General features: G+C 50.7%; 1 pseudogene; it reads left to right on the forward strand.

Moving 5' to 3' along the window:
* LOC132533981 (NADP-dependent malic enzyme, mitochondrial-like) overlaps window positions 1-11,787 on the forward strand; it is a 37,312-nt pseudogene extending 25,525 nt beyond the window's left edge.
* Window positions 11,788-17,826: the final 6,039 nt, after the last annotated feature.

Raw genomic sequence — 17,826 nt, forward strand, 5'->3', positions numbered from 1 at the left:
CTAGCAGACACTGTCAAGCACGTTCTGCATTGGAAGTGCCCAGGAGGGTCCAGACTGTGTCCAGGGGCCCTCAACAGTGGGGACTAGAAAGCTGTCCCCACAGCCAACACATGGGCCTGTGACTGCAGATAGAGGACACCCCACAGGGAAAGGACTCTCTGGGGAACAGTCCTGCTCACTGCCAGCCCAGTGTAAGAGCATGCTGCACCTGCTGCCCCTGCCTTTCCCTCTGGCTCTGGCAGAGCTGCTGTCATGCTGAGTCAGAGCAGGCCAAGTAAAGCAGTCCAGGGGTTGGGGTTGGGAGGTGGGGTGGGTGCCTGGGTCCTGCATCCTTGGGTAGACTCTCTTCAGAATTTAGGAGGAAATACGTGGCTACGACTCTGGGAACTATTGCTGGTCTGTCTGAGACCAGGAATGTCCCAGAAGACACCAAAAAGGAGGTGGTGATAAGAGAGTCCTTGCTGGAGTCCAGCAACTCCACACTAGGCTGGGGAGAGGGAAGCCCACCTGGTCTTCCCTGGTTTTGCCCTGGTCCCTGTGTCCATGGGGGTAGATGGGAGTGAGGGCACACCCGGTCCCATCACTTTTATGCCTCCCAGTGGCCACTTGTGGCTTCCATTAAGTGACCCAACTTAATGACACGGAGCTGACAATGGGCCCACAGGGACAGCTGGCCAGTCACTATGGCTAGCATCCAACAAGCCCACCTTCTACAATAAATGGTTAAACTGGAGGCCACATTGGCCCACTATTCAGCCCTCATTCCCTAGTTGGTCTGAAGGGTTTGTCAGGTGACCAAGAATCTGGGGCTTAGCATCCTGAAAAGACATTGCAGTTGTTTTGCAAAAAGGCTTTCACTCCTGAGCCTCTGAGGTACAGGTAGAATCCCAGCAGAACCATAAGTTTGAACTGAGCAGTGCTTTGTTTAAAAAATAAATGGATAAATAATGAAATCCCTCTTGAATATACATATTTGAAATACACACATACAGATATATGAAGTATTGGGGCCTGGGTGGTGGTGTACCTCGTTAAGGGCTTTATTATCATGCGCAAGGACCCAAGTTCAAGTCCTCAATCTGTTGCTACCTGCAAGGGGAAAGCTTCGTAGGTGGTGAAGCAGTGCTGGAGGTTCTCTCTACCTCCCCCCTCTCAGTTTCTCTCTGCTCTACCAGATAAAATAAATAAAGTAAATAAAAAATAAATGTTAGCAAGAAAGATAGACTACATATATATGAAATAAATATACATATTTGAAAGAAACATGGTTAAGGTGGGAGGCTTTGAAGGAGACAGGCACAACAGCTCATTCAGATAGTGCACTCCTTTCTCCTGTGCACAACCCAGGTTTGAGCCCAGCCCCCACACACTGGAGGTGCTATGGTCTCTCTCTCTCTCTCTCTCTTTGTCACCAGGGTTATCACTGGGGTTCAGTGTCTGCCTGACTCCACTACTCCCAATGACCATTTTTTGCCTTGAGATGGAGAATGAAAGACTTCAAGGGAAGGAGAGATACCACAGTACTGTTCCACCACTTGAGAAGCCCCCACCCCTCTGCAGAAGCTCCCTTAGGGTGGCTGGGGGACTTGAACCCAGGACCTTATATATGGTAATGTGTACACTCTACAGGGTGAGCCAACTTCTGATCCCCCCTTTCTAAGTCCTTAATATGTCACCCAAGAGCCACCCCCAACCCCCATGAAAGTCAATGTTGGAGAAAAAAACAAACCTTCTGTTGTAGAGCTCAAGACTTGTTGTTCAGCCTTTGAGGTTCTGGGCTGAACTGTGTGTTGTGGGGGGAGTAACTTTTTCCTCCAAAGGGAGCTTCCAATGGCACCCCAGGGAGAACACCCAAAGCCAGCAAGGCAGCCAAGGTGTTGGGGGGCTCAGGAAGCCACATACACTGCTGGGGTAGAGAGTACCAATGTTCAAAGGTCAAGGTGCTGCTCAGAGGTCTAGGAAAAGTATATTTGGTGACCTGGGGGAGCAAACTGTGTGCAGTAGAGCAGGAAGCAAGGTGGCAGTGGATACTATCAGGGTTAATCAGATTCCAGCCACCAGAGAGAACATTCCACTCCCAGGACCAAGGCCCAGCCTTGAGGCTGTTCTGCTGATGGTCTTTGAGCCATCTGCTGGTCAGAGCACAATCCCTCCTCTGAGAGGCAGAAGGCTGCGCTGAAATAGGTTCCCAGGCTGAGGAAACCCTGGAATTCTTCTAGGGAAGATTTACAGGGGCTCAAAAATCATCAGGTTGGCAGAAACACATCTTTATACTCCAAGAAATTAATATTAAAGACGGTTGGCGGGAAATACCTATTCAAAAAGGGGACCAGAGACTTCTTTGCTGGATTTCGAGGGCCTCTCGTCATTCAGGGAAAGATATCTATCTTTTGTGTCATAAGATCTGTGAGTTCAGATTTGTGACTCCCTGACTTGGCCTTGGAAGTTTCTTTGAGTTGAATATGATTTCATGAGCCCAAGAGACCTCCTACTACTAGGCCCCCAGACAATATACATGCGATGCAAACCAAGCTGTAAATTCATGTTCAAATCTATTCTCCCCTGTCTGCAGTAGTGTTAGGCCCTGGTGATCCACTAGGCATAAAATGTAGGCCAAAGACTGTGCTTGAGTCCCCACACAGCAAATCAATATAAAGGGCTGGTGTGTGTGTTTGGAGGGTAGGATGTTGGGAGAAAGAAAATCAGCATCCCTTGACCCTGATTTCCTACCTCTCCCCAAAGAGCCTCTCTTCCCTTCTGGTTCCCATTCATTGGCTTTAACATCCACAAGATTATCATTATTTGATCTGGTCCATTCCTGTGTTTGCTTCTGAGTGGGAGGGCTACACAGCAGCTTCTGTCTTTACATAACAGACTGCTACTTAGGTCTTCCTCGGTCTCTCTGGGAGCCAGCTGGACATATGGGGCACCCCCTACCCCCACCAAGTAGCTGAGCCCACTCTGCTCTGTCACAGGCACAGCCTCCCTGGCAGTGGCTGGGATCCTTGTGGCTCTGTGGGTCACCAGAAGCCGGCTCTCTAGCCATGTGTTCATCTTCCGCTGGGGAGGTAGGTACTGCCAGGAAATGGAGAAGCCTAGAGGCAGCCTGGCACAATGCCTCATCTGGACACTGCACTCCTTTGCCATGTGCACGGGCACTGCATTGGAGGAACCTCCAGACCTGTGGGCTTTTTGCATCCTCCCTCATTTGAGGATCCCTGCGTCCCCCAGGTGTGGAGGGAGGAGGGCTGGCTGCTACCTCCCTGGGTCTGAGCCTGTACTGTGTGGCACCCCCAGGCTGCCCTGGGCATCACTCACCTCCTGGTCATGGCCCTGGAGCAGGAAGGCATCCCTGCGGCTGAGGCCACCAAGAAGATCTGGATGGTGGACTCCAGGGGACTCATTGTCAAGGTGGGTTGGCCTGGGGGCAAGACATGGGGTATCTTACAGTAGCTGGAGATGGGGTGCTCATCTGTGAGGAGGCAAGTCTGGCAGGCAGGAGAGAGAGGAGGAGGAGGAGGGCAGGGCCTGCTCTTTATTTGGATTGATGGCTTGATTGATTTTGCCACCAGGGTTACCATTGGGGCTCAGTTCCTACACTGCTTCATTAGTTCTGGCTGCTTTTTTATGTAGAGAGGAAGAGATAGAGAGAAACAGAAAGGGGAAAAAGGAGAGAGAAACAGAGAGAAATGTAATTACCCTGCAGCACAGAGTGACCCCACTCAGATGTCACTTAGAGCCTGAACTCAAGCCCCAGATTCCACTAGCTTAGAAAACTGGGGAGAGGGACCCACAAAACTGTTCAAAGGTCAGAGCTGAAAATGTAAATACCGGGGCTAGGAGGTGGCACATCTGGTAGAGTGTTGGGACTATGTGTAAACCTGATAGAGCTTAGGGAGAACCACCCCTGTCCTTGGATGGAGGTCTGAGAAGATAACCTCTTGGTAAGTCTCTCTCAACTGAGATGAGCAAAAGGGGGGAAACTCAGACTTAGTTCTTTCCTTCTTGACTCTCAGGCCCACAGAAACCCCAATACTACCCTCTATTAACTGCAGGCCACATGGCTGCAGATTCACTTATTCAATGTTACCTTCTGATCACAGAAGAACACACTTCATCACACACCTCAGACCCCAGACAAGAGAAATTCCAAACTATATGGCTTTTTGATATCCATCTTCTCTCTGTCTCACCCTTCTGGTTTAACCCCTATGCTTCTCTCAAATACCCTTAGATTATTAAGTTGCTGCATCATGGAGAATAACTGTCTTGTATCTCATCAATTCCTGTGATACCAGCCCCCTACGATAGGGCCAAGCCGGCCTTTAAGAAACCTGTAATTTCTGACATATTTCAATAATTCCCTTTGTTTGGTTTTCTATTTAACTCATGTCCACCTTGCTAATAAACGAGTTATGAGCACGCTGGAGAGCTCCCTGGTGTCTTTTACTTCATGTCACCCCTGTCGTGAGCGAGAAAGAACTGGTCCGTTACCTTTCCCCCCCGCCAGAGACGCGACAGTAGAGCACCCTGCCAGAGACGCGACAGTAGAGCACACACGTTCCCATTTGTGAGAACCTGGGTTCAAGTGCCTGGTCCTGACCTGCAAATGAAAAATTTCCCGAATAGCAGAACAGGCTTAAGATGTCTCTCCTTACTCCCTTTCTGTCACTCTCTGTCTCTATAAAAGAAGGGGAGAAAAAAGAAAAGTAAAGAAAAGGAGAAGAGGGGAGAAGGAAAGAAAGGAAAAAGGAAATAGAGACCACCAAGAGTAGTGGAGTTATGTAAGTACTGAGCCTGGGCAATAACAATGCTGGGTATAATAATAATAATAATAATAACATTAAAGTATAAGAACCATGGACACCTGCATCCAAGAGCCATATATTTCAGTGGGCGGGGTGTGTGCCTTGCCATGCACTTGAATCACATTCAAACCCTAGCACCACATGGGAGGGTGTCGCTGTACTGAGAGCTTTGGTGCTGTGATGGCTCCCCTTCCATGTGTGTGTGTGTGTGTGTGTGTGTGTGTGTGTGTGTGTGTGTGTGTGTGTGAATTTCTCTCTCTCTCTTTCTCTATTTCTCTCTCTCAGAAAGAAGTACAGAGTACTCTCTGTGGCTCAAATGCAGCAACTCTCCCCAGGTTCCTCACAGCTACACCCTTTCTTTCTGTCTTTGCAGGGGAGGAGCCATCTGAGCCCTGAAAAAGAGACTTTTGCACAGGACTGTGCTGAGATGGGCTCCTTGGAGGAGGTGGTGCAGCAGGTGAAGCCCACAACCATCATAGGTAGGAGGGTCGGCCAGGCTCGGAGGTATTGAGACTCCATGCTGGCAAAGCTCTCTCTGCTCAGGCCACAGCTTTTGTTGAGCAGCTACAGGGTAAAAGTCTTGGGACTATGGGGACAGCAGGAGCCCTCCTGGCAGAGTACACATGTGACCAGACTTGAAGGCCTGAGTTCAAGTCCCATGTCACCAAAGGGAGCTGCTACAGGAGGGGAGCTTCTCAAAGGTGGAGCTATTCTGCAGTGCCCCCCTTCCCTCTGTGTTTCTCTTTGGAGGAAATAGGGGAAAGGGGGCCACTGGGAGCGGTGGAGCTGTGCAGACATAGAGTCCCAACAAGAACCCTGATGGCAAAAAATAAAATAAAATAAAATAAAATATTATAGTATTATAGGATTGGACTGAGAAGAGAGAGTTTGAGTCACCTGACCCTGGGTTCAAGCCCTGGTATCCTGCCACCAGGAGAGCTCCATGGATAATAGGGTGATGCCATGGTGTCTTTATCTCTCTGTCTTTCTCACCTCTCTCTCAGATATTACATGGAGGGGATTGACTGGGGTGTAGGTGGTATCGCATGTGACAGTGTTCCCCACCCTGTTCCAAAGCCAGAGCACTGAGGCTTCCAGAAGGGCTCAGATACCTTCCATGCCTGAGGCTCTGAGGTCCCAGGGTCAAGCCTGGTGTCACCAGAAGCCGTAGTAGTAGCAGTAGCAGTAGCATTAGCAATAGCAGTAGCAATAGTAGTAATTAACACATTTAGCTATACTGGCCAAGATCAAATAATCTAGCTGTGACTCCTCCCTCATGTGCCGGCTCCCAGGTGTGGCAGTCATGGCTGGTGCCTTCACAGAGCAACTCCTCAGGGACACGGCCTCCTTCCACGAGCGTCCCATCATCTTCGCCCTGAGCAACCCCACCAGCAGGGCCGAGTGCACAGCTGAGCAGTGCTACCATGCCACCCAGGTCAGCAGGCCCTTACCAGGTGGGCAGACGAGCTCTCCAGGGGAAGATGACGATGGGGCCTGGGAGCCTGGAGGAGCCATGGACATGGCCCAAGAGCAGTGGGGCTGGCAGGCAACTGGGTGGGTGTCCAAGTGGACAGGTGAATGGGCAGGCAGGTGGGCAGCTGGAGGGCAGGTAGGTGGGCAGGCTGAGATAGGCAGGTTCTAGGACCTAGCAAGGGGCTCCCAGCTCTGTCCCCCTAGCCCCACCCCATTGCTGGGGCATCTTTTCCAGCAGCAGCCCCTTTGAGTGCATGACCCTGGAAGATGGCCACACCTTGATGCCTGGGCAGGGCAACAACGCTTACGTGTTCCCAGGGTTGGCATTGGGTGTCATCGCAGGTGATGTGTGGAACATCCCTGATGAGCTCTTCCTCCTCACTGCAGAGGTAGGCCACTTGCTGGGGAAGCCCACAGAAACTTTCCAGAAGCAAAGGTAGGGTGCATGTCTGAGTATCTGTCCCAACTCAGAAAAAGGGGGTGGATACCCCTCCAGGTAAAGTGTGGACATGAAGGTCCTTTCTGTTCTTGTCACCAGCTTCAGCACATTGGGCTAACTTTTTCAGATAAAGGAGGGAGAGGGGAGAGGCCCCATAGCCCCAAAGCTTCCCCTTTCCCCCGTGCTGTGGGAGCTGGGCCTGGACTGGGTTTCACATCTGGGAAAGCCCCTATGTTCCCAGGTGAGTTAACTCCCGGCCCTGATATAGTCACTGTAGTTTGTGTGTTGGTTTGAATTGATTTGCTCATTATGGAACACTGCTCAGCTTTGGTTGATGGTGGTGGGCAGGGATGGAACCTGGGATCTCAGAGCCTCAGGCAGGAAAGTCTTTTGAAGCACTATGCTTGCTGTCTCCTTGGCCCCAGAAGATTTTTTTCCCACTTTTTAAAATTTCTGATTAATAGTAAATTATAAGATTTTACAGTGTATAGTTTCACACCACGCTCATCACCAAAGTTCTGTATCCCCACCCTTCCACCTCCCAAAGATAACCACCATAGTTCTCACAAGTCTTACAAAATCTGCTGCTTCAGGTGCTGCTTCTCCTCCTACTACTATTCCTCCTCCTCTTTCTTATCCTCCTCCTCTTTTCAAGTTCATCTGTACCCACTCTCTAGATTTCACTTATGAGGGAAACCATCTGATAGATATCTTCTATCTTATTTATTTCACTAAGCATAATCACCTCTAATTCCATCCATGTTGTCCCAAAGGTCATAATGTCAAGTTTTTTTTTGGTCATAGAGTAGTATTCCATGGAATATATATCTTGGAACTTGCTCAGTCCACCATTTCTTGATGGGCATTTAGTCTGCTTCCATTCTTAGAAGACTTTGCACTGGACGTGCTTCATGGATTTTTTTTCTGGACAACTCTGGGCATTCATAAGACCAGCTATATTTGACTAAATATTTATTTTGATGGTGGGGGAGAGGAAGAGAGGGGGAGAGAGACTGCTCAGCTCTGGCACATGCAAGGCGCACCCTCAGGCTTGGGGGGCCTGTACTCAACTGCTGGAGTGTCTCCCTGTTGTAGTGAGTGATGCTGAGTGTTTCTGAGAGTTTATTCAGTGCCAACCTCCCCCAAACACTCCCCCCCCCCCAGAAGCCAAGGCTCAGACTTTGCCTTTGTTCTGGAAATGGCCAAACTCAGCTTATTTCTCTCTTCCCACTCCCTCCTCCCCTTCCCAACCTCACCGACCCCCCCAAGAAATTTCCCAGGAGGTGTCTGAGCAGCACCTGTTGCAGGGGAGATTATATCCGCCCCTCAGCTCCATCAGAGATGTGTCTCTTCTTCTTCTTCTAGCGTTTGCCCTTCTTCTGTAATGAGTCAACAACGTCAGGTTGAGCCTGATGTAGAGTTTGGAGACCTCCTATGAATCTGTAGAGGTGGCAGTCATTGACTATGTGGGTCATAGTCTGTCTGTAGCCGCAGGGGCAGTTCGGGTCGTCTCTGGCTCCCCAGCAATGGAACATAGCGGCGCACTGGCCATGGCCTGTTCGATAGCAACTGAGGAGGGCCCAATCATAACATGCTAGGTCAAAGCCGGGTTGACACTTGCAGGGGTCTGTGATGAGGTGTTTGTTCTTTACCTCAGCTGACTGAAAACTCTGTTTCCAAGAGTCTGGAACAGAGAAGTTCAGTGTAGGCGTAGGGGACCAGATTGGGTGACGAGACGTCAAGCGTTGGACAGGGTGGGCGAAGATATCCCCGTATATTGGCAGGTCTGGTCGAGCATAGACGGGGGAAATGAACTTAGATGATGGCGCATCCCGATGAATATCTGGCGGGCCGATGTTGCTAAGAACTGGCAGCCATGGAACCAGGGTGGAACGGATGGTTCCAGAAATTATCCTCATGGAGGAATATAATTTGGAATCGACCAAATAGACATGGGGGCTACGGAACCATACTGGGGCACAGTATTCTGCAGTGGAATAGCATAATGCCAGAGATGATGATTGTAGTGTGGTAGCGCTCACGCCCCATGAGGAGCTGGCCAGTCTTGCAATGATGTTATTCCTTGCGCCCACCTTTGCTGCAGTTTTTATGAGATGTTTGTGAAATGACAGAGTGCGATCGAGAGTAACGCCAAGATAGACTGGCTGGGCTTCATGCCGGATTCTCGTATCGCCTAGCTGCACATTAAGCTCACTTGAAGCCGAGGCATGGTGTAGATGGAAAACAGATGATACCGTTTTTGCAGTGCTAGGGATTAGTCGCAATTTTTTACAGTAATCAGATATCAGAGACATGTCTTTCGTGAGTGTTTCCTCGAGGATGTCGAACTTGGATGCCTGAGTTGCACAGCAGATGTCATCGGCGTAGATAAACTTCCTTGAAGAAGTTTCTGGGAGGTCATTGATGTAAATTTTAAATAGCGTAGGAGCCAGAACAGAGCCCTGGGGGAGGCCACTTGAGACAAGCCTCCATCTGCTAGACTTGTCACCCAGATGCACCTGGAATCTTCTGTTTTGGAGAAGAAACGATATAATGTTGGCAACCCATGGAGGCAGGCATCTTGAGATCTTGACTAGGAGACCACGGTGCCAGACCGTGTCATAGGCTGCTGTGAGATCAACAAAGACAGCACCCGTCTTTAAATTCTTCTGGAATACATTTTCAATGTAAGTTGAGAGGGCCAGGGCTTGTTCGCAGGTAGATCTTTCTGGGCGGAAACCAGCTTAGGCAGGTGATAGGAATTTCTCTGTAAGGTGAGAAATACGTGACAGAAGCAGCCTCTCAAGGAGTTTGTAACACACAGAGAGGAGAGAAATTGGTCTATAGCTGGTGGCCAGTTTTGGGTCTTTCTTTGGTTTCAAAACCGCTATTTCCTTCGTACGACGCCAAACTTTGGTCATAGACTCAGATTCCAAGATGTGGGAGAGGAATGAAGTGAGCCACTTCTTTGCAGCGGGGCCCAGGTTAAGAATGAGTTCTGGGGTTATGTTATCATAGCCAGCAGCTGTTCCCGGTTTAACCCTCTTCAAAGCGTCTTCCAGTTCAGACAGTGTAAAGGGAGAGAGTTTTGGAGATGGACAAGATAACCGGAAGTGGGATGACCACTCATGGGAAATTTCTCTTTTCCAGACTGGGTTGATCTTAGCACGTCCAACTTGAGTTAGGTGACTGGCCACTGAGTTTGGAGATACGGGAGTCTGGGAGACTGGAGGGGGTTAGCTACTGGCACCCAGACTGTGAAGAAGCTTCCAGGCCTTCCTACTTGAATGGGTGAAGTTCAGACTTTCCGTGAGTTGTTGCCCCTCAGCTATATCTGCCCCTCAGTTCCATCAGAGATGTGTCTCTGAGAATCGCCATCAAGGTGAGGACCTCTGCCCTGTGACACTGGCAGAGAGGCAAGTGGCCTTCTCTGTGGCTTGAGGGAGGAGGGGAGAATGGTGCAGAGGATGCTGGGAATGTGCTGCCTGGGCTAAACCCTCCTTGCTTCCTGTCAACCATGCTCTCACCCAGGGCTCCCACTTATGTTTGTGCACACACAGGTATGTGAAGACATGGCTGCACATGTGTATACATGTGCATCTTATGTATGCACATATGTGTGAATGCACACGTGTATACACAGAAGACTGTATGGAACCAGAAATGGAACCTGAGAGCCCAAGCCATAAACATAAATCAGAGGTGCCAGGTGGTGGCTCACCTCGCAGAGAGCACAAGTTACCCAGGTTCAAGCCACAGATCCCCATCTCCAGGGGGAGCTTCATAAGCAGTGTAGCAGTACTGCAGGTGGCTCCCCTTCTGTCTCTCCCTCTAATTCTGTCTCTTAATTCTATCTCCCAGTATCTCTGTCTCATTAAAAAATAATGGCCACAGGGAATAGTGGAGTTATGCAGGCACTGAGCCCCAGAAATATCCCTGATGGAAAAAACAAATGTGAAGCAGTGAAGTTAACTTTGATGATTCCAGGAGTGCTGAGGACATTATTATATTGTTATTTCTATTAATATACATATACATGTATATCTTTACATCTTTTTTGTTGATTAAACCAATTTTTTACTGTTTTGTTGTCTGGATAGTGGTTTACAGGACAGTTGTGGACACATGGGTACAATGTGTCATCTGCAGAACACTCTCAATTCTAACTTAGGTCCTTCTGTTCCACCGTGCACCAGAAACCCTCCCTCCAAGCTCCCCACAGCCCTTTTGCTGCCTCCTTCCCAAAAATCCTTTGCTGTTTTTGTGCAATACATGAAACTCAGTTCAATTTTACTTGTTTTCCCTTTCTGTCCTTGACTGTTAAGATCAGCCTGTGAGTGACAACATCCATTATTCATCCTTCTATTTGGGGCTGATCTCACTTCACATGATTTCTTCAAGTTCCATCCACATGAGGCAAAGGAGATGACCTTGTCATTTTTAACAGCTGATCAGTGTCCCACCAGTGCTCCACTTTCTTAGCGACTCATCTGTCATTGGGCATCTGGTTGCTTTGAAACTTGGGTTGATACAAATAGTGCTGCTATGAAAATACCTGTAGTATTTATTTCCCAAGTCATTTTTAATATTTGTAATATTTATTGGATAGAATGCGAAATTGAGAGGGAAGAGGGAGATGGAGACAGAGAGACACCTGCAGCACTGCTCTATCACATGTGCAGCGTGTCCCCTGCAGATGGGGACTGGGAGCCTGAGCCCTGGTCACTGCACATTACAATGATTGCACTTTTACCTGGCCCCATATTACTGTTTGTGTTTTTTCATTTCCTAGAATTGAGGAGCTTCATAGTATATAGTCCTCCTAACTGTCCCTGCTCCCCTACCTGTTGCCCTCCTTAGGGGCACACTAAAGGCCCTTCATCCTTCATCCCCACCATCTCACAGGTCCTCACATATGCCTACAAGCACAACCTGGACACTTACTACCCAGAACCTTTGGACAAGGAGGTGTTTGTTTGCTCCCTGGTCTACACTCCTGACTATGACTCCTTCTCACTGGACAGCTATACCTGGCCTAAGGAAGCCATGAGTGGACAGATGGTCTGATGCCATTTCTGCAGGGCTGGGGGCAGGGGCAAGGGAGGGACACCCACAATACAGATGACCTCTGATGGCTGTTCTTATCACTGTCTATCCCTAAACTCTCTGTGCAAGAGCAGAAGCCCAGAGGCATCTTGTCCCACAGGCCCTAAATGCCCATATTTTTAGAACCTCCCTCCACATCTGGCTTAAGGATTTCTCCAGACTTCCTGTTGCCAGCCCTGAACCTAAGCTTGTGAGAAATCTAAAAGCCCCACCTGGACCTCGGCCCTGGCAGTGCCCATGACTGCTGGTGGGGAGAGAAGTGTGGTGTGGGGAGTCACTTGGCCAGGAGGAGAGTGGTTCAGGGCATGCAGCTAAGCAATGAGAGAGCAGAGTGGTGGAGCAGTAACTAAAATACACGAGTCACAAGCATGAGATCCTGAGTTTAATCCTTGACATCGAGTGTGCCAGTGATGTCACTGCATGACACAGGAAGCAGACACTCAGGAAACCCCTGCTGCCTGCTCTGCCTAGAGCCACACTGCCATCTGTCAGCCACAACAGGCCCCTTTGGCCCAGGTCTTAGTCTCTCCATATCTCCCAGTGTGCTGACACTCAGTGTAGTGTCCCCAAAGCATAGCTCTGTCCCATGACTCCTGGATTCGGGCTAAAGATTCATGGGGGTTGGGGGTTGTTCCAGAACATTCATTCCTTCAGAAAAGTCCAGGCTTGGGGAGGCATGATCAGATTCACAAGTAACTGTTCTGGAGGAGAGAGGCAGAACATAGCTCTTCATACTAAGGCCTTGGGTTCGAACCCCAGTACCACATGGGAGCACCATGAATGGTAAAAGGGTTGGGGAGCTTCATGGTCAGGGGAACAGTGCTAGGGTAACTTTAGTCTCTCTCCCCCTCTGGACACAGTAAAACATTTGAAGCTGGAGGCCTCTGAGCAATGGAGTTACACTAGCACAGGGCCTTGGGCTTCTTGCCTTTAGCTACAGAAAGCTGTTACAAGCAGGGACCCAGGAGGGGGCTGTGATAAAGCCTTGATATAGGAGGCCCAAAGTTGGAGACCTACCACTAAATGGGAGCACCCTGGACAAAGGCCAGTGGAGGGCTGGCAGAAAAGCTTCCCTGAACAGAGGCCTGCTTGGCCCTACACTTAGCCCTGGCTAGAGCCCAACCCCTACCACACTGGAGGAAGCTGCCCTGCTGGGGTCTTTCCTGCTCTCCCTCTGTCTGAAAGAATTGCCTGGAGTGCTGAAGCCCTGGATGGGGCTCCATGGATGGTGGGACAGTACTTTGATCTTGTCTTCTCTCTAAAAATACAGACTTACAGATTGTCCGGGAAGGTAGCTCAGTCACAATGAGCAGGCATGAGGCCCTTGGTTTCCTCCTGGAACAAGGCACCACATTAGATAAAAAAACTATGAACTAGAAAAATAGCTTAGTAGAACAGTGTGCTGCTTTGTCATGTGCATGGCCCTGGTTCAAACCTGACAACCACAGAATTGAGGGAAATTCAGTGCTGCTTCTGTCTCTCAGAAAGTCAGCCCATAGTGGTTAAGTCTTGATGAGAAAAAAAAAAGATTAAGAGCAAGCAGGCACATAGAAATGCTTTATTATTTTAACATAAATTCCAAGAGGAGGTTGTACTTTTTTAGAAAAGGACGGGGGTGACACACAAGGAGGGTACATGCACAAGCAGGAATACACCCCAGGCTAGGTGAGGCTGGGTGCCTCTTCCCCAGCTTCTTTGGCAGATGCTGTGGGGAGCATGGACTGGGTGCCAAGGGCATGAGAATGAAGACAGCACTGCACAGCTAGGGGGTAAGGCTGGGGTCCCCCTCCTCAGCTGCCCTGGAATTAAGTGATATGGGTGAGCTTGGAGGACAGGAGGCTGCACTGGTGGACAAGAGGGGTTGGAGTGGACTGAGGGGAACGGGTGGAGTAGGGGAAGGAGTTTGGTGGAGTGAGGTGGAATGGGGACAGTTGGAGTGGGGGGAGAAAGGTGGATTTGAGAAGGGAGTGGGTTGGAGGAGGGGTAGAATGTTGGAGAGTGAGTGGAATGGGGGACACAGTAAAGTGGGGAGGGGTGATTTGGGGGAGGGTTAGAGTGGGGGAGAATGAGTGGAATGGGGGAGGGCATGAAGTGGGAAGGAGTGGGTTGTGGGAGGGATAAAGTGGGGGAGAGGGATTGGAATGGGAGAGGGTTGGAGTGGGGAGGGGGTGGGTTCAGGGAGGAGTAGAGTGAGGGGGTGTGGAATTTGAGTGGGGGAGGGGTGGGATGGGGATGGGCTGGAATAGAGGAATGGGGAGTCTTGAGGGGAGGGGTTTAGACTGGCAGATAGGGGAGTTTAGTGGGAAGGATGAGAGTGGTCTGGTGTGGGGTGGGGGTGGGGATAGATGCATAATCCAGAGTTAGGCTGGGAGCACCCTCTCCATCTGTCCTGGTATCAGGGCTGTGAGGTTGACAGTGGTGCTGGACTAGTCCCAGGGGATCTGGGGCCAAGAGAGGGATGGACTGGTGGGTGTAGGGAGTGAGGAGAGCTCACCACATTCAGTATGAAGCTGGGTTCCTTCTTCCCAGCTGCCCTGAGGGTGCACTGGGAGGGTGTAAGGAGGGTGTTTTGGGTTGGGGGTGCTGAAAGGGGTAGAGGCAGGTTGAGTGGTGGGGGTAGGGGGTGGGGGTAAGGGTTTGTTGAGTGGGGTGAATCCTCCCTCTACCCCCCAGTCCACCCCTAACCCCCAGGACCTGCTACCAGGACTACTGAGGAGGAGGCACCCAGCCTAACTGGCTGTGATGTTCAGTCTTGGTCCTCAATGCCCACCCCCCCACCACTCCACCCCTCCTCCACACTCAACACCCCTTCACCCCAACTACCCTCCTTTCACCACCACCCCATCTCCTGTCCACCTTCAACCCCATGGCCTTGGCTGCCAGGGAAGCTGGGTGCCTCCCAGCTGCTCTGGCAGCAGGTATTGTGGGCCTGAAGGTAGAAGGGAGATGGGGTGGTGGAAGGAGGGCAGGGGGTTGGAGGGGTTTTGAGTGGGGGGAGGGGTGCAGTGGTGGGGGCCGGGGTCAAAAACAGCACAGCACAGCCAGTGTTAGGGTGGGTGCCTTGTCCTCAGCTGTCCTGGTAGCAGGTGCTGTGGGGTTGTGGGTGGACTGGGGGGGGTGGGCAGAGGGTGGACTAATGGGAGATGGGGAGGAGGGGTTTGGTAAGAGAAGGAAGATAGACAGGTGGGGGGTGGAGGGAGGGTGGACTAATGGGAGTGGGAAGGGGGTCTAATGAGGAAGGGGAGAGCACTGGTGGGAGGAGGGGGTTGAAACATCAGTCAGGGTGAGGCTGGGTGTCTCCTTCCTGGCAGCAGGTACAGTGGGTGAGGATGGACAGGGAAGGTGGAGGGAGGAGGCTGGACTTAGAGAAGGGTTTCAAAAAGGGGAAGGTTGGTTGCACTGGTTAGGGCGGGGAAGCAATACACCAAAGCCAAATGGAGGTTGGGTGGCACTCCCCAGCCACTCTGGCAATGGGTAGCTTTACGGCTGAGAATGGACAGAATGTGGGGGTGTAGGGAGGGTAGAGTAATGGTTGGGTGCTTTGTAGGGGGGAATCCAGTGGGGGTGACCTGAATGGACTGGTGGGTCATAGTGGACTGGGAGGGGAGGGGTGCAGTAAGGGAGAGGTGTGGATTTGGAGAGAAGGGGGTAGACTGGGGGGGTAGAGTGAGGGTGAGGACAGCACAGCACAGCCAGTTTGGTGTGGGGTGAGGATGGACTGAGTCGGGTGGGTAGTGGACTCTTGAGTGGATGTGGACGTGGACTGGGGCAAGGGAGGTGGACTGCAGGGGAGGGTGGTGGATGAGGGGAGGGTGGTGGATAAGGGGAGGGCGGTGGATGGAGGACTGGGGTGGACTGCAGGGACGGTGGTGGATGAGGGGAGTGTGGTGGATAGGGAGATGGGAAACAGACTGCAGGGAGGATGGTTGGCTGGGGTAGGGTCAACTGGGGTATGAGGGGATGGCCAGAGAGGGATGAAGTAGACTGTGAGGAGAGGGGTTGTGTGTGGGGGGGCGGGTTTGAGGGCAGCGCACCACAGCTCAGGTAAGGCTGGGTGCCTTCTCCTCTGCCACCCTGGCAGCAGGTGCTGTGAGGTTGAGGCTGGACTGATGTCAGGGGTGTGGGTGGAGGACAGCACTCCACCCTAGGGTGAGGCTACATAACTCCTCCCCACAGCTGTTACATTATGCTCTGGGTACAGGTTGACTGGGGGGGAGGCTGGGGGTGGTCAGGCACACATGGATTCACAAAGGGAGGGAGGACAGACACAGTCTCCTCCTCAAGCTCCTAGTTGGCATCCAGCTGGAGTCCCAAGACAACTGGGAGGCGAGGACTGGACTCTGGCTTCACATGATCATGGGAGACCCTGGCAAGTGTTTGTTATAGGGCCAGAAGTAGGTCTTGCCCTTGTTCGATGGGTCTCGCTGACACTGTTTGCAGCGTTTGTAGTCATTACACTGATCCAAAATAAATAGTTTGTCTGGGGCCCTGGAGGGGAGGAAGCACAGGTGATGGTGAGAAACCTTCCTCAAAACTGTGAAAAGGAGAAAAGGATTGCAACCCCTCCCCAGTACCTGCTCCCTTAGCCTTCAGCCTGCCCTTCTCCTCTCACTCACTGCCACAAATGATGAGCCTACCTGGGAGAGGGGGAGGAAATGCCTTCCACTAAAATCAAAACATCTCTAGAAGAGATTGTATCCCAGTGGTAAAAATAGCATGGCAGTTCTGCAATAGACTTGTATGTCTGAGGCTCTGAGGTCCCAGGTTCAATCCTCTGTATCATCATTATCCAGAGTGAAGGAGGAGTAGAGACAGGAAGAAGAGTAGCAGGAGAGGAAGTGGAGGAGTTATTCATGGGTTACCCAGGATAACAATTGGTTAATTGGCCATTTAGAATATTTGGGGCTACTGACAGTGCACTGTGGTTCTGCAAGTGACTTTCATTTTCTTTTATGTTCCAGTTTAATTCCCAGCTCCACTATAAGCCTGACCTAAGGTCAGGGGAAAAAAAAAAGTTCAGTATATTGAGGCTTTGATAGCATCTGAAGGGACAGGCTCCATCTGATTTGGCAAGTTTTTCACCTTCTCAGTCAGGCACATGTTAACTTTCTGCATTGACAAATGAAAATAAGACAAAAGATCATCACTCTTTCTCAGGCTAGCTGTCAACCTCCATGGCCCCGGGACTAGAGGCTCTGCACCTGGGTGGTGAGTAGAGAGAGAGGGCGGAGGAGAGGGGAAAGGCATCCTGTGGAAGGATGGTCTGGGCCTGTTCCCTGCTGGGTGTTTCACTTTGTATAGGACCCATTACCCATGACTCCATTCCTAACTGACTATTCATTTACCCATGATTCTTCAGCTCTATTCTTAGAACAGTCCATAAGCCAAGGATGTAGTCACTCTCCCTGCTTCAAACTTGTTATTTCCAAAGGGAAATATCCCACACTCTGTTCCTCACCCTGCACAAAAGAAAAAACAAAGCTTTCAGGGAGCCAGGCTGTAGCGCAGCGGGTTAAGCGCAGGTGGCGCTAAGCGCAAGGACCAGCATGAGGATCCCAGTTCGAGCCCCAGGCTCCCCATCTGCAGGGGAGTCGCTTCACAGGCGGTGAAGCAGATCTGCAGGTGTCTGTCTTTCTCTCCTCCTCTCTGTCTTCCCTTCTCTCTCCATTTCTCTCTGTCCTATCCAACAATGACAACATCAACTACAACAACAATGAGATATATACTCATCCCATAAGGTGGCCTGTGATATGCAACAGCCTCAGAAGTTGACTGGGGAGTTGAGATGAGAAAGAAGCAGGCTGGGGCGAGCTAGGGTCAGTCATGGCTCTCGATGTGTCCACACATGTTTCTACTAAGGTCGGTGTCAAGGGGTGGGGGATGAGAGGGAGAGAAAGGAAAAGAGTGTTATGGTGGGGAAGGAAGGCCCAGGCCCCTTACCTGTAATGTTTCTGGGTCATTTCTTTCTTTTGCTGATGACTATTTGTTTGGCTGGGGATA

This window comes from Erinaceus europaeus, chromosome 17 (genome assembly GCF_950295315.1).
Source record: "Erinaceus europaeus chromosome 17, mEriEur2.1, whole genome shotgun sequence".
Classification (NCBI taxonomy): Eukaryota; Metazoa; Chordata; class Mammalia; order Eulipotyphla; family Erinaceidae; genus Erinaceus; species Erinaceus europaeus.